The sequence below is a fragment of the Emydura macquarii genome, unplaced genomic scaffold (assembly GCF_026122565.2).
Source record: "Emydura macquarii macquarii isolate MOO-44397 ecotype Brisbane River unplaced genomic scaffold, CSIRO-AGI_Emac_v2 contig_2171, whole genome shotgun sequence".
NCBI lineage: Eukaryota > Metazoa > Chordata > Testudines > Chelidae > Emydura > Emydura macquarii.
Genome location: NW_027132308.1, coordinates 1958045 through 1974307, shown reverse-complemented (window position 1 = coordinate 1974307; position 16263 = coordinate 1958045). Strand labels below are relative to the sequence as shown.

General features: G+C 38.2%; 1 long non-coding RNA gene across 1 annotated transcript in view; it reads right to left on the bottom strand.

The window, feature by feature from the left end:
• Positions 1–13771, bottom strand: part of LOC137160203 (uncharacterized) — a 43112-nt gene extending 29341 nt beyond the window's left edge. The window contains exons 1-2 of the long non-coding RNA XR_010921803.1: positions 13682–13771; positions 1579–1681 (exon numbers count right to left, since the gene is read on the bottom strand). This is a non-coding gene — a long non-coding RNA (uncharacterized lncRNA). The remainder of the gene's footprint in view (positions 1–1578; positions 1682–13681) is intronic.
• Positions 13772–16263: the final 2492 nt, after the last annotated feature.

Sequence of the window (16263 nt, the reverse complement as noted above, 5' to 3'; positions counted from 1 at the left end):
AGTTTTACTTATAAATCATTCTTTGTCCTTGCTCTGCTAAGTAGTTTCTGCAGTAGTTTCTCTGAAAGAATTTTCTTTTAAAAAAACAAAAACAAAAAAAAACAAAAAAAAACTTCTGATCAGCTTAGCCTATGGAGACTTTGCTGTAATCTTGATATTCCTAGACCCATTGGGATCAGAGCATTAGCAGTTCTCTGAAGAGGTTCCCCACATGCCAGAACAGAGAAAGCAAGGAAGAAAAAGAACCCCTGCCATACCCACCCATGCTTTTTTCTAAATTTATCTTACTACTATGTATCTGGAGGGCTCACCGATCTCATCACAAAACACATTTCCAATACATAAGAGTCTTTTTTTTTTATATTGACTTTTTCCTCTTTTATGCAGTGTTTGGAAAAAAACAGTTTACCACAGTGACATTGCTCATACATAAAGCACTATTCTCATTGTACAACTCATGAATTCTGATATTATGAAGTGTTACTATGAAAATTGCTATATCATGAATGCCCTTCTGTCTATGTGTATCTTTCACTGCAGACAAGCCTTTAAGCATGTACCTCCCAAATCAGGATAATGGGGAGTTAAAACTCAACCACCATGTAATCAGGTTTGGGACAATGGACTTGTTTGTGCTGAAAGACAATATTTCCTCCTCTGAAGGGGGGGAGGGACAGTGGAGAGTTGAAATTCCCAAAGCAGAACAAAAAGACAGGTGACCAAGCAGGAGGCTGTAAAAGGATGTGCCAAAGGAAGGATTAGAGGCCTACATGGGAAGTTTGGGCAGGCGGGGGAAGGATAGACTAGCCAAGACCAGAGAAGGCAAACTGGGAGGAAAAGGCTCCACATTTCAGAACCCAAGCCATGCACCACAACAGAACAACTCTTACGGCCTCAGACAACATATCCCAGCTCAAAGAATGTTCTGGAATGGCGAGAAAACTGAGGCAATGAACTGTATATAGGGTTTATTACTTTGTATAGATCTACCTACTTCTTGTGCTATTAAAGAAAGAGAAATGGTGGTTTAGAATCTTCTGCAAAGTCTGTGTGTTAAGCATTTATACCTACCCTATGGCCTCTTGAATAAGTAAACTAAAAGGCTGACACCTTCAGTTGGAATTCTGGGAGAGAGAGTGTTTTAAGATAAAGGAGGAGGCTGTGGGCTCAGCACTGGTTCAAGGGATTAGGTAATGGGCCATGTGCTTGCAACTCTCAGGAGGGGGTAAAATATAGAAAATATGCACCCCAAGAGTGTCCCCAGAGGGTGGGTGCCTAGGATCTGTTCAGACTTCTAAGGCTTGAAACACATAGCAGAGCCACATGCTGTGGCTTAGTCCTCTCACAGCAATTTAGTGAGTGGCTATGAGAGGGTGCTCTACAGGACCTCTGAAATCCCCTACCCACATAAATAAATGATCATGAAACAAGACAGAATGCACTGGTTATAAAACGTCAATCTCCAAAATAACTAGACTGACAGAACATCAGTGATAATTATTACTGATTCCAATTTCAGTTACTATTTAAAACAAACCTGCACAAAGACAAGTCTAATTCTTTTGTTATGCAACTAACCTGATATAACCCCCGTGTGTCTTCAGTCTGATTAGCGTTGGGAAGGTACTGAAATATTTGACTTCTCCTAATATCCATGGAGTGATAAACTTAAATCTAGGACCTGAAATAAATGAATGCAGAGAGACAGATTTGATCATCATTTAAACCATTGTATAGCCAGAGTAACTATGCTGGCTTCACTGTAGATACTCTGGATTTACATTACTTAATTTAGGCCACAATCTAAAAAACAGAAAGTTTCTTATGTTTAAAAAACAAACAAAACACACTACTGTAACACCACAGTTCTATTATCTGCTCAGAAATCTTTAACATTCCCTTTCTTTAAAACTACCAATAAAAACACAATTAAATGTATAGCTAAGAGACACAAGTGGACAGTCAACAACCCACAGTCACATAGGAACCATGCCTTGTGTAAATGAGATGGTAGTGAGAATCATTCTGTACTCATAATATATTCATTCCAAGAACTGAAAGGTTGCAAATATGCCTTCTCCCAACTCACTCACATAATAACATTAACAGGAACATCCATTTGAATGGAAGTTGTTGGAATATTAGAGGTTCATAAATATACTCCATAATAAAACCCACTAGAAGAAGGTAAGTAGTGTGCAGAGTGTCAAATATCCCTACGATCACAAACAGCCACATTACTCAGGCCCATATCTGGATGTGCCAGAAGAAAACATAGCACAGCTCAGGGTTGGGTATAAAGGTTGCTTTAAGACAGCTTTGCATTTTCCCAGCGCTGGGTCGTCAACAGGCACAAGACCCTAGAGGTTGCTTCAGCTGCTGGGGTCACCTACACATAAGGAAGCCTTTTCCACACTCCCTTTAACTCAGACATGACCTCAACTCTGGTGACCATGAGGGGTGATGATATAGGAGCCTTTCGGGCAGTTCTCTACCATTTGAAGGTTGTCTTGCACAAAGAAAATTGTCAGGTAACTTGCTCCACCCTGGGTTTAAGTCTGCTTTGGGCTAGGGGGAATGGACTTAAACTTGTCATAGTAGTTCAGCCCATCTTTAATTATAATGCATCTGAAATAAAAGGATACAAAAAGGAGGTAGAAATGGGTGGTTAGGGATAATATTTCATTGCTATCAAAGAAGAAATAAGCTTTTAGCAAAGCTCTGATCATTAAACAGACACACGTCATTCATTTTATGTGCCAAAAAAGCTCATTGTCTTTAGATCATGATAGGTGAAGTTAGTTAGCAAATCAATCAACTTCCAGCAATTATTTGTGTTTATCTGAAAAGCAGATTTTCTGGGTCCTATTCACCACTCCCTTAAATCAGTTATAGGCTGCTGTGCAATGCTACGTTGTATAGTAGAATCATATTGGTGTAAAGCTGGTGTAATGGAGTGAAGAATCAAGCCCTCAGTTTGGCTGGTTTCTGTACTTGTTTATATAAATACTTGTCTGTTTATGGAATGTAAGACAACACAAGATGGAATCCAGAGACAACTATTACTTAGAAAATTTATTTCCTGATCTAAAGAATATGCTATTAAAGATACACATACACACACTGATTGGATTTAAAATGTACTACATGCTATTGTATTTTTCCCTCTCTCTCGACACATAATTACTGTACAAAAATGTTGACAGCTTTACTTTATTATCTAAATAATTGCATGTCAATCTGCAGAAGAATGTCCACTTGGGAATCCGTTTAAAACGATGAAGAAAGCTTTCTCCAAATGTTCTGCAAGAAAGGCTAACATTTTGAATATATTTGGGAGACAAGGACAGCATTGAACCAGGTACTTCAGTCATCATGTGGTGCCATCTAAAGAGACACGCCAGATGTTAAGTACTTGCTTCTGAGACTCTGCTACCTGTGGGGAATTCTACTCTATGGAATCATTTTTTAAAACAACAAATAATTTATATAGCAAATACACAACCCAAAGTCTTCATGGATATCAGGATTTTAAGAAAATAGATTTTAGGAGCACTTTCACAGTTCAGCTTTAAAAAGCAGTCTTTGTCATTTTGAAAATAGACTGGGCTCCTATATCCCAATTATTTGTGGATAATGACAGCTCATTATGAAAAGCCAGAGAATGACAACACCAGATGTGGCATATCACAAAAGAGGTTGTCAGATATGGACATTTGGAGAGAATAAATGACTTTTTGTATTCTGTTCAAGAAAAAAGTACCACTATTATAAGATTGGGAGGGGGGGGAGAGAGAAGCTGGGTTTTTCATGCTCTGATTTTTTTTAACCCCCCATGAGAAATGAATAGAGCTGGATATTAAAATTGCTGTGTTTGTTTTTCAGCAGCCGGGAAGATACTTACAGTTGTGAAAGGTCAGTGGGGTTGGTTACTCATTAGTCTTCAGTTGTCTTTTAAACAGACAAAAGCCAAATCATTGGCATTGTAAATTAAAAGCTCACTTTTGGACACTGATTGGCTAGCGTCCAGCTGTTATTCTATTTCTCCTGTCACAAGAAACAAGCTTCCTTACATACATGCCACTGCTATTTCTTTTTTTTTTTTTTTTTTTTCCACTCAAGAAACATACTTTAATTTACTATAAACGAGTAGCCAACACTATCCAGTATAAACACCATATCAGACCAGAAGGGAGCGTACAAAAATATCAGTTTCTTCTGTGCATTGAATAGCATAACTAACTCACTTATGGTTTGAACATAATGGGAGAGTGACATTACAGGTGCTTTTCAAGTATGTTACTTACTCCTAAAATATAGTTTCCATTAGCTAAAATACCATTTCTGCTCCAGCCAGAATGAAAGTTTAAAACTTATGGTATAAAGCCAGGAAACAATAAATGTAACACTATTGCCAAGTACCAGGCTCTAAATAAAGATGTAGACAGAGGCCAAATCTGCAGTTTTAAACCCCATGCAATACCAATGACTTGTATGGTGTTTGTGCAGGATATAAGATGTGGTCACAGTTTGTTGCTGAAACTGGCTATAGTTTTTGTTAACTAGACAAACTAGACCAACTGAGCCAAGCAAACCAACCAAACTGAGGAAAGTAGAGCTGGAAACAGGCAAACAATTCTTGCTGAACTTTAACCAGGACACTGATAACTGTGAATATGTAGAATCTGTGGGCATTCTCAAATCTCTAGCCCATGCAACAATATACAACACAAACTGTTTGGTGTGTGCACGGAGATCAGCCCCCACTAGAAATTCTAAGTCTGTACAAGTTAACTACTATTATCATTAGTATTAGGGTAGCACCTAGAGACACCAACCAAGCTAGAGGTATACCATTGTGTTAGGCGCTATAAAAACAGAATACAAGATGGTGCCTAAGAATGTATAAACTAAAGGCACATTAGGCAATAAGTGTAAAAAAGGAAGGAAATCCACAGATAGGACTCACAAACACTTTAAACTATGGGAGTTTTGCCATTGACTTCAGTGAAGTCCTCCCCGCCCCCCCACAAATTCCTGAGCAGATACGTAAAATTAATGGGTTGTAAAAAGTCAAGTTAATCTAACAGAAGTATGTACTAATCATTGTATGGCATTTCTACAGAGCACAGTTAAACTTGTTTGGATGCCTTAACTATGCATTTTCATACCTTCATATGTCGGGATTTCCTTTAAGTTTAACCTTGATGCTGAATTTCCTGGATTTGTAATGTTCATTACTGGGATATGCTCTTACCCTTAAATTACTAAATAATTTTAATAAACACACCAGATTTAATTAAACAAACCAAAAATGATCACACCGCACCTAAAACCAGGGGCCGGCACTGACTGGCCTGCCGGGGAAAAGAGAATGGTGCTTTACAGGCAGTGGGTGGGAGAGAAGCTCCTTACAAAAAGAGAAGTGGGCAAGCATGGCAACATTGACACACCCCAGGGACCAGAAGAGCTGGGGAGTTGACAAGGAGCAAGCTTGGTGGGAGAAGTCCTTTTCCCCAGACCTGGTAAAGCAGCATCCACCCTTCCTCCCTCCCCTTAAGGTGACAAAATACCAGGTTTGGTCAGGACCTGCTGTGGTCATCACGCTAGCTGCTCCTTTCTATGACTATGTTCCTATAACTGGAACAGTAGGGAGCCAACCCCCCTTCCTTATAGCCCACCTTAACCCTCGTTCAAAGGGTCCCATCAATGGGTTGGCTGGTGGGCCTGGATGGAAAAAGAAAGGAGTTGTTGGAAGACCACAGGTAGCTATTGAATGATCATGGTTACCTGCACTGTACTTATCTGCCAGGTCATCCCAGATATCTAAAAATAAAATTGTGCCCTAATTAAAACCATATCAGGTGTCTCCTGTCTTCCTTTTGGTATAGTCAGAATGTATTGCTTTTAAAACCTTACTTTTTTTTTCAGGGGAGCTCACATAACATTTATGAAAGGTTGAGCTTGACACAGTATACTTTGCCATATATTTTGCCACAGTTTCTAAATTTCCTAATTTTCTTTTTCTTGGGTTTATTTCTGCACTTTTAGGACTGTATGACTGTGCAAATTCATCTATATGAGATATCTGTAATGTATTTCCCACAACTTATCTATTCTTTAAGGTCACTGATGTTAGTATGGCTAGCACATGCCTCCTTCCACAGAGACAGGAAAACTCGCTGCCAGAAGGTAAGTGCCACACAATAAAGCAGGAATCAAAATTGCCTTTAGCTATTATCCCCAGCAAGGATGTCTCTTTCTAAAGGAGATAACTTTAAACAAGTTCCAAGTAATATTTTACTTCGCTGTTATTATTATTGTCCAAAAGCATAACACTCAGGGCCTCATTGACCACACTTACATGCAACTCTCACTGAGGTTAATGCGAATAATATGCATATAGCAGGGAGAAGGTGTTTTTAACAAAGTGTTCTCATCTCAGAATCTTCAACCAAGAATGACAACTTGTCTGTATGCTCACTCTCAAATAAACAAAGGAGCTTTTAATGTGAAAAGTTGTTTTTTGTTTGAAACTTTGGAATTATTATAGGAAATTCTGACAGAAGGCTCTGAGACATGTACACGCATAAATGAACAGAGCATTGTTCACATTCACATCATTGGCAGTCACGAGGGAAATAAGGTTTGGAAAACAAATCTATTTTTACAATGAGACTGAACTGAAGTTATTCAAGTTAGAGAACTTAACAGTGACAGAGAAAGGTACTTACTGGCGTACTTTTTGTTGAAATCTGGTCAGTTTGTAGGCTGTTCAGGAAACAAGACATTACATTTAAGTTTAAGACCATTTCACACTTAACTGCAGAATTATGCACTGAATTTAACAGTCTCAATAAATGGGGGAGAAGGCATCAGATGTGATTTTTCTGCCTGAAGACTGTTCAGAAGGGAGATGGTTGCACAATTATAGCATGACAGTGTATTACACTCAGGCCAGCTGGGCCTGATGTTTTTTGTTTTTGTTTTTTTTTAAAAAACAACTGGTACTACAAAAGTCACATTTTCCAGAGATGAAGAATAAATTTCTTAGCCTCACTTGAAGTTGTAGGTGTGACTCACTCTGTCTCTCAATATTAGATTTTAAGTTTCATTAGGATTGTGAAGATGATGAAGACAGATCTCATTTATTTGTTTTGACCTATTACAAGTTGTTTAATTTTCTATTTTTGCTTAGGTAAGTTTACTGATGCAATATAAATCAGAGGGAAGTTAAGAGTTAATTTCATTTATAGTTGCTGGTGAAGGTGCAAAGGATTCATATCTCATGCATGAGGATTTCAAAGCATTTGTAAATAAAACTTCTTGGCATATCTATATTTTGAGCCAATTAGTTCTTAAGCATATGCAAGATTTTCCTTTTGTTTTCTCCAGCCACTTCTAAAGCATTCATATGAGAAAGAGAGAGAGAGAGAGAGAGAGATAAAAAGATGTTAATTTAGAGCAGGAAGGAGGCTGGAAGAAAAATTTTGAATCAATATATAAGAAAAATTAAACACGTCTCTTCTTTTTTTAAAGTCTGTATATTTGGGCTTTTGTAGTTACTAATGTATAGTGAATGGACAAACCACAGCAGTGAAATCCTGACTCCGTTGAAGGCAATGGCAAAACTCTCACTAACAATACTGGGACCAGAATTCCCTGGCAGGAGTCAAGAACATAAGCCAAGTGAAAATGGCTATTTAAGAAAAAACAAACAGATAAGGGAAAATATTGTAAACAATTTTTTATAAAAGTCAGGAGACAAGGAAGATTTGCTGTTCAAGAGGTACTTTATGGGTCTCAGCTAATATTTATACTTATTAGTAAATAATTTTTAAAATTATATATTTTATAGACAGCACCACCTATTAAGATTGCCTGATACTTCCCATTTCAGGACCTTGTTTTCAGTTACAACTTTGTCAGTCTTTAACTATTTGGGTAGAAATTTTCCAAGCCAGATGTCTGTGTTTCAGAATGTTAGCCAAATTCGTTCATCCATTTTTGAGAAGGAGGCTAGGGAAAAGACACACACACACACGTACACACACACACACACACATTTAAAAAAAAAAAAAGTCTGGTGATATTTCCTTTGAACAGCTTTAGTGCCACTATGCTTTGGAGTATAGGCTTTGAAATTTGACATAGGGTGGCCTTTGTGTCAAGCCTTTTTTGTCTTTTGCCATCTCTGTGAAAATCCACTCAAATTTGGCCATGTACTAAGCCTTTAGATAATCACAGTTTGCATATTCTCAGTAGAGACTTAGATTTTAGCAGCTAAATTCTCAAGGTTCTGTTCACAATGAGCATGTTCCCAAACTGGGCTCAACAGGACATTCCCAACAATTGCAGCTTTGGGCTTCTGCTGGCCTTGCTGGATCTGGGTTTGGGAACCTGAACTGAGAGTAGGGAGATAGTATCTGGTGTGTTCTGAATGAGCTCCCCGTTGGGTCCAGGAAACATGAATGAGGATGTTGCTTAATTCAAATACAGCATGGACAAGAGCCAGACCTGCAGGCAGGGCAGATTGGGACAAGGACTAGAGGTTGGCAAAGCAGGGAGAGGGAAATGGGGAGAGAGTTTTTGAGAGCCAGAAGGTAGGGAGATTGTGTAATTTTATGAGGAATCAAAAGGGCGTGGGACTGAGAACTAGGTAGGCAAGAGGAAAGAGGTAAGTGTGGGAAAGGAGAGATTAATGTGACAAGGAGCTGGCATTCAATAACGGGAGAAGTTGAAAGCAGTGGAATGAATGAGGCAGGGAATTGCAGGATGAGAAAGGAGGGTCTTGTGGTTAAGGCAGTTAAATGCTGCCCTGGATTTTATGTCTTCCTCTGTCTCAGAATTTCAATGAAATGATAGCCAAGCCATTTAAACCAAACTTTTAATGGGTGGTCACTAATTGAATTCATTTTCTGGGCGCTGTCGCGACAGGTTATGGATCCTCCAGAGTCAATAATCAGTCAGTTGGATAATACAACAAAATTTTATTAAGGAATATGGGGTACACGCTGTAATACTTAATACGTAGCTTAAATGATTATCATATAAAGCAGGGAGAGAAACAGGCAAAGCAGTTACTTTTTATATCTCACCACTAGGAACAGAGAAGGAGTCGTAGCATATCATTCGGTACGGGCTGGCTTTTACGATTCGCGTTCAGAGTACGGGAACGGGAGAAGTGGGGCGGTCCAAGTGATCAGTTTTCTCAATTTGGGCATGGGGCATACCCCTTTTTATACTAGAGAATACAGCACAAGTTTGGTAGCTGTGGATTGGGGGAGGGATATACATTAGTACGTGCCAGACTATGACGAGGCCTGTGGCCTTGGGTAGAGCTGTCATGGCACGGGATACATAGCCCGTTATCGGTGGGCAATAAAGCTATCTGAGAACAACATAGGCACTGGGGTGCGTAGGCGATTTTCTTATAACAGCATAACTAAATGCTGTAAACAACAGATGCAGCCTAATAAGGTCAGGTCACAGTTTTACTGTTGGCACCGAGCGGGCGGGGGGCGAGGGGTGGGCATATGCTGGGAATTCTACTGCAACAGGCGCGTGACTTGAGATGCTATGGTAAAATTTGCAGAAGTCAATAGGTCAATGGAAGCTATGCTTTCAACATATAAAATACTATACAATGCTAAATTCTCTGAAAAATCAAGTTCTAGGTGTATTAGATTGGAAACCCAAAATCAGTGGAATAATTTTAGTTTATTCTTTTTGTGCCTCAGTTTTCCATCTGTAAACTGGGGATAATACCACCAGGGCATCTCACTTGGCTATTGTGAAAATAAATTAGTGTTTGGGATGCACTCAGATACTATAGTGATGAGCACTACAGAAAACCCCTGAGAAAAGCATTCTGATTTCACAGCAGAATTTGAATAGTGTAGAGTTAATAAGGTGTGGCATCACACATTGAACAGTGAGGAGAAAACAAAATAACGAATAGCTGCTCATTAAGTGAGAGCCATCCATCCTGTGCACTGAATGAGGCATGGATCCTGGGGAAAAAATAGTAATTGATCATGTTAATAAAGGTGTATTATAATGCATCTGCATAATGTGGTCAAGTTAAGATTGCATGGACAACTTTAACAATGGCATTTCCTAACTTTTGATTACTTCACTTTGAAACCTTAATAATGTTCTTTAAACAGTCTTTTTATGTGTAATATGTATATGCACCAAGGCTGTCTATTTACAGCTCCATTTCTAAGAGAGATGAAGAGATTTTTGTAGAAGTTTCTCATGATTCACTGTGTGTAGTGAGTGCAGATTGGTGTGACCGAAGAACTTCTTGGGGCCAACTTGCAGAGGGCACAGGAGCTGCATAAAGTTTTTACAGGGATCACCCATTCACACACATACATAATTATTTATTAAAGGGTGGCATTGTGAGATCTCCTCTCAGAGCCAGTAGTCCACTGGTCATCAGAATTCTATCATGCAGTACCAAGTCAAATACCTTACAGACATCAAGTATATTATGTCAACATTATCTTTATCAACAAAAACTTGTAATTTGGTTTGACAAGATCTAGTTTCCATAAACCCATGCTGATTTGCAATAATTAGATTATCATTCTTTAATTCTTTATTAATCAATTCCCCATCAGCCACTCCATTATTTTGCCTGGGATAGATGTCACTATCTGATTTCTCCCCCCGATATACAGAACAAAAATATTTATTGAATACTTCTACCTTTTCTGTGTTAGTTTTGAAAATTTTATCATTTCCATCTAGTAATAGACCAATATGATTGGCAGGAGTCTTTTTTGTTCCTAATATATTTTAAAAACTACTTTTTGTCCTTAACTCTGCTGACCATAGCATTCTTCTTATGTCTCTTTATAGAAAATTAATAAGGGAAGCAATCTCTATTTTTTTAATTTATATTCCTGACTATCAAGTTCCCCTTTCTGATATTTATATTTTTTTATAGCTGTCCTCCCTCCCCCTCTAAGCCAGGGTCAGTTTATTAATTTCTTCCTTGATTGTGGCTTTTGGGGCATCTAGTCAGTGTTCTTAAAATGGTTCCCAATTATCATTCACACTTTTCTGATTAAATTCTTCCAGCTAATTTGGCTTGTAATTGTTACAATCTTTGTGAAACTTGTTTAAGCACCAAGCATATATAATACTGGTCTGGACTTTATTCTGCTTATAGGCTGTAATCAAGTCCACTTTTAACCTTTTGGGTTTTTTTTTAAATAAATAGTTTTTATGTCTTAATTGTCTTGCTGTATCATTATTGTGGCTCTTTGCTGAACACTTTCCAATTTCTCAAAATCCTTTCTTAAGTTTGGGTACACAATCTGGATTTGTATTCCAATAGTGGTCTCACCAATTCTATATACAGAGGCTACAACAATTCCCTACTAGAAAAATGGGACATGTATATTTTAGAAATTTGTCCAAAAAAGTACCCTCCTTTGGAATGTTTTGATCAGCTGTGCTCTTCACGTCTACTCCAGTTATACACTAGAGGATCACAGTAGTCCTTTTAGCCAAATAATTGATCTTGAAACTTATGCTCATTTGATTAACCACCATGACCAACAGAGCCTTTCCTGAGACTTTGTTTTCCAGGATTCAGTTCCCCATCCTGTAAGTGTGATCTACATTTTTGTTCATTAATAGTTATAGAGTTTGCCCCTTCATTTCACTTTAAACAGTATAGATAATTCGGATGTGTGACTGAACTTAAGGATATTCATCTAGTTTGTTAAATTAGGCTAAAAATCAGATTGGAACAAAGTTCCTCATGACACTCCAGTTAAGAGACAAGAAATACTATGGAAACAGCTTTTCTATTTCACTCCTTCTTTTGGTACTAGCTTGAAGCAGGAAGCCCAAAGGTCCACAACAATAAAAAGGAAGTTGTCTTAATATTACAGAAGTTCAAAAGTTTGGATCATCTCTATTTCTAAAGATGAGTGAAGGTTTGGGAATATTCTCATTTAAAAAAGGAAAGAAGTCGACTTACAACCTCTATGACATTACATGAGAGAGTAAAAAAACAAAAGAAGAGACCACAGAAAGTACTGTGAAGCCAGTCAAGTAATGCCCTCTTCCATAAAATATAGATACAATTCTCTAAACCTGAATATTTTCCAAGTGCCACATAAGTGTGTGCTAATTTGGTTTTATTTCTCTTTCATATCCAGACATCTTTGCACTTAGTTTACAACCTGGACTGAAAGTCAAAATGTCACAGCAAGCTTTGGTGTGCTCATCCAAACCAAACCTCTGAGCACTCTCAAGTCATTAAAAAGCACTCCTCACCTAAGATGCACAATAAGTTTGAAGCTACTCTTAAAATCCAACTTCAGTTTTCCAAGCATAGAATTTTCAGCTACTTTAGTTCTCCAGATGCCCAGCCAATACCACTTTCAGCCTTAGTGGTGTTTCTGCTGCAATGCATTCTGGTGGCACAAAATGCCACTTTAATTCTCTGAACTTAAAAAAAAGTATGGGCCTGATCTAAAGACCAATGAAGTCATTAAGAGCCTCTGAATTGATTTCAGGGGGTTTTGGATCAGGTCCAATATGAATATGGATTTAGAATAATTATAATTTAATTTCACTGTCTGCCAATAATTCTTGGATAATTCTCACTATGATTACAAATCTTTAAACAGAAGGAAAATCAGGTGGGGAAAAAAACTAAGCAGTGTTTAAAATATTTATGCTTCATTCCCTGCATTTTTTTAATTATTTCTTACTGGATTCCATTGAATATGTATGATAGAAGCTGTAAGCTCTATGTATAAGTGGGAAAGAATAATGATAGTGGTGACACTTTTACAAAAGTGCTGTAAAATAGAACAAAGTTAGTATAAAATCATCTGTTTAAATGACTGGAGAGTGAAAACCCCAAAAATAGGTGTAGCTGGTATCATGCTCTATTTAAAAAAAAAAAAGTCACACCTTTTAAAATTGTTTTTGTTAAACAGCTTCTATTTTATGTATCACTTGCTTTTCTATCACTAACATGGCTTTCAGGAGGGTGGAGAGAGATGCATGTTATGATTTTTCTGAAAACAACTTTTAAAAGGGCTTTTAAACAAGCTTATTAAAATACAAATAAACACACAGTCTCCATACAAACAGCTCTGACAAGCTGAATACCTCCTCTTTGCAACATTCAAAATAACAAAGCCCATGTTTAAAGCATTTCAAATGTCTTCTGGCTAATTCTGCACCTCTCATACACTTTACATTTTGTCATTTCTGAAGTCTAAACCTTCTGATATCTTCTAACAAGATTTTGGGACAAAATCCATTTAGTTTATAATCTTAAATTCCAATTTCACACTCCTTAGAAGTTCCTTCACTCAGTAAAGCACTTAAATTTGTACTTAAGTCTCATTAATGTAAAAATGGGGATGAATACTATTTTTAAAAATAGATTAATTTTGGTGATCTCATGCCTTAAAATATCAGCAAATAGTTATTCCCAGGATCTATGAATGTATTTCAATTTTGTTTGTTTGTTTTTTTGGTCAATCACTTTTTGTTATAAACATTATTACCCTGCTTTTTAAATGATACCAGGGCAGTGTGTGTGTGCGAAGCTAAATTCCACACTAAGCAGACTGACATTAACTTTCCCTGTAAAGAGGGCTTAGCTTTCTCTCTACACAGATTTTAACTTGCTACCCACCTTGAATGGCTGCATGGAGTAAGATACTTTTGTGATCCTATGTTTCCCATCTGTTCCATGAACCTTGTCCACTTTCTAGATATCCTATCCTACTTTTCTTTTAAAAGAAAGGTATGTGAAACAATGTGACCTAATTGCTCTAAGTCAAACAGAATTACCCATTCTTAAAATCACAAGTCTAGATTGCAATTTAGGACAGCTGCAGAAGGCACTGCAGCTCCAAGATACACCTGAGTCATAATTCCTTTCTATTTCCTTCTTGCTCTCAGGGGAGAGTAATTTAGTATGGATACCCACTCATTCCCTACCACTTCCTGCCCACCCGCTCTAGGGAGGGAATAAACAGATGCAAAGCCCCACTCACTTCATGTCTGGATCCACTCCCACACAGGTGAAGATTCTTAATCCTCGTCATTCCCCTGTATGCATACTCGTATATGCAGAATATGTTACCTACCTCATACTTCTCAAGGGAATCTTCTGGAGAAAAGGTCTACAAAGGTCTCTTTTTTTAAAGAAAAACATGAATTTCTTCCCTCCTACTGAAATGTTACCTCTGGCAGCTGAACATTTTACCAAAAGTGATATCAAAAGGGGTGATAGATAATTTATTGTAGTCCATCATCTAATTTGACAAACAACACAGGGAACTGACAGTGAGTTAATCTCTCTTCTGACTGAAATACAATTTTGTAACATGTTTACAGTGCTTCTTCTACAGGAGCAGCATTTTGACATTCATCCCTCTTTTTTTGCTACAGAAGCAAGTGTTAGTGGCAGCAAGGATTCCTAAAGTGGGATTAATAGATTATGATTTATGCTGATCATGTCAGACAGCTATTCACACACAGTCTGGGTCAGAGCATTACATTATTCTCCAAACAGCACCAAACTGATATTGATATATTAATCAAGCATAAGAGCATGGATTACTAAGAACATGAAAATGCTAATGGATGCTATTATAGCAGATACCAAAATTAGCTTTTATCGTGGCAAAACACTCCACTAGACTGCACATAGGCTGATTCCATCCCTAATAATGGAGAATGGGGTGAGGGGAGTGAGATTGTCATGGGGAAAGAGGAAAGTGGTGCTGTGCAGAGAGGGGATTATGAAGTGAAGAACTGGACTCCTCTCTCACACCATGGTCCCCAATAATATTAACCCTGCTGCTCCTCACCCATCTGGTGGACCTTCCCCATACAGACTCACTCTGCCATATCCCACAAACCTCAACGCAGTCCTACCGTCTCATGCATCCTCAGATCCTATTCCACCCAGTAGCCACCACACAAAGATTCAGTCACAACCACCACTTGACCTGACTCCCAAAACTTAGCTCCAATAGCTTTCCTACGCAGCCCCACTCCCCCCTTACCACGCCAGCTTCATTCTCCCATACATCAGACAGCACAGATCATCATTCCTCCACTCCCCAGCCTCCTGCTGGCTTGAGAATCCAGATAGAGAGTTGCTGCACACGATAATTTCTTATGTCTCATCAGAGTGAAGCTGTTCTCTGAGGACAATGAACCACCAGAGGATTTGCATCCCACATGTATACATGGTCTGGCTCATCCACCTTAAAACAGTTTGGCTCTCTATGCTATTCCCTAAACACCGCACTTCCCAAACGCCTGGGCAGTCCCCCTACATGTCTCTCTCTTGGTAGTCTCCTGCTGGTTTTAGAAGAGGAGAGGAGACGAACTGCTGGAAAGGAGTTAAACTATTTTTATCACACACAACACACAGAGCCCTGCTGTTCTTTTGCCTCCTCCATGTCCCTTTGACACCCCTTACTGCCCTCTGGCTGCCTCTCCAACATTACCTGCCACTTTTTCCTATGTTTTCCAGAATGCCTAGGTCCTGCTTCTGAGTGCACAAAATAAAGTATTGTTACAGCATGAAATGGGTAGTAACATTTATAGAGCAAAACAACTGCTGGTCATTAACTAAAAGCACAGGATACCACTTAACTTTCAGGCTAACCTTACCCACTGACATGCCCATATTATCCGGTAAGCACTCATGCAGTTTTTATGTGGAAGCAAGAGGTAGAAACCCTTAATCAGTGTGGTGTGACCAAAATACCCCACTGAGTACACTTGGCAGCTACTGAACACACAACGACATTCAGCATCTCCACACCTCTCAGCTGGCTGTTCAGTGTCCTTCTTGAACTTCAACAAACATGTTACATTTATAAGGATTAATCTCTCCTATTGGTGGTTGCACAGTTAACTGACATCTCAAACACTTGTAGAGATGCAAATCATTTCAAAACTTGCAATACACATTCAAATGTACAAATATGCATGCAAATATTCATTTCTAAGAATGATATTTCTTATTCAGTGACTACACTAGTTATAAAATACAATGGAGCTTCCATTAGTGTTCAGTTCTAAGAAGTACAATTTTAGGATGGTAGCCCATTCTTTCTTGGGATATGGTTACCTCATGTGATTTTCAAAAAGTAGACATTTCAGACCTGTTAAATATCTGTGTCAACAATTATTTCTGCTGCATTTCTTGCTGATTTTTTTTGCATAATTATTAATTATTTAGATTTCAGTCTG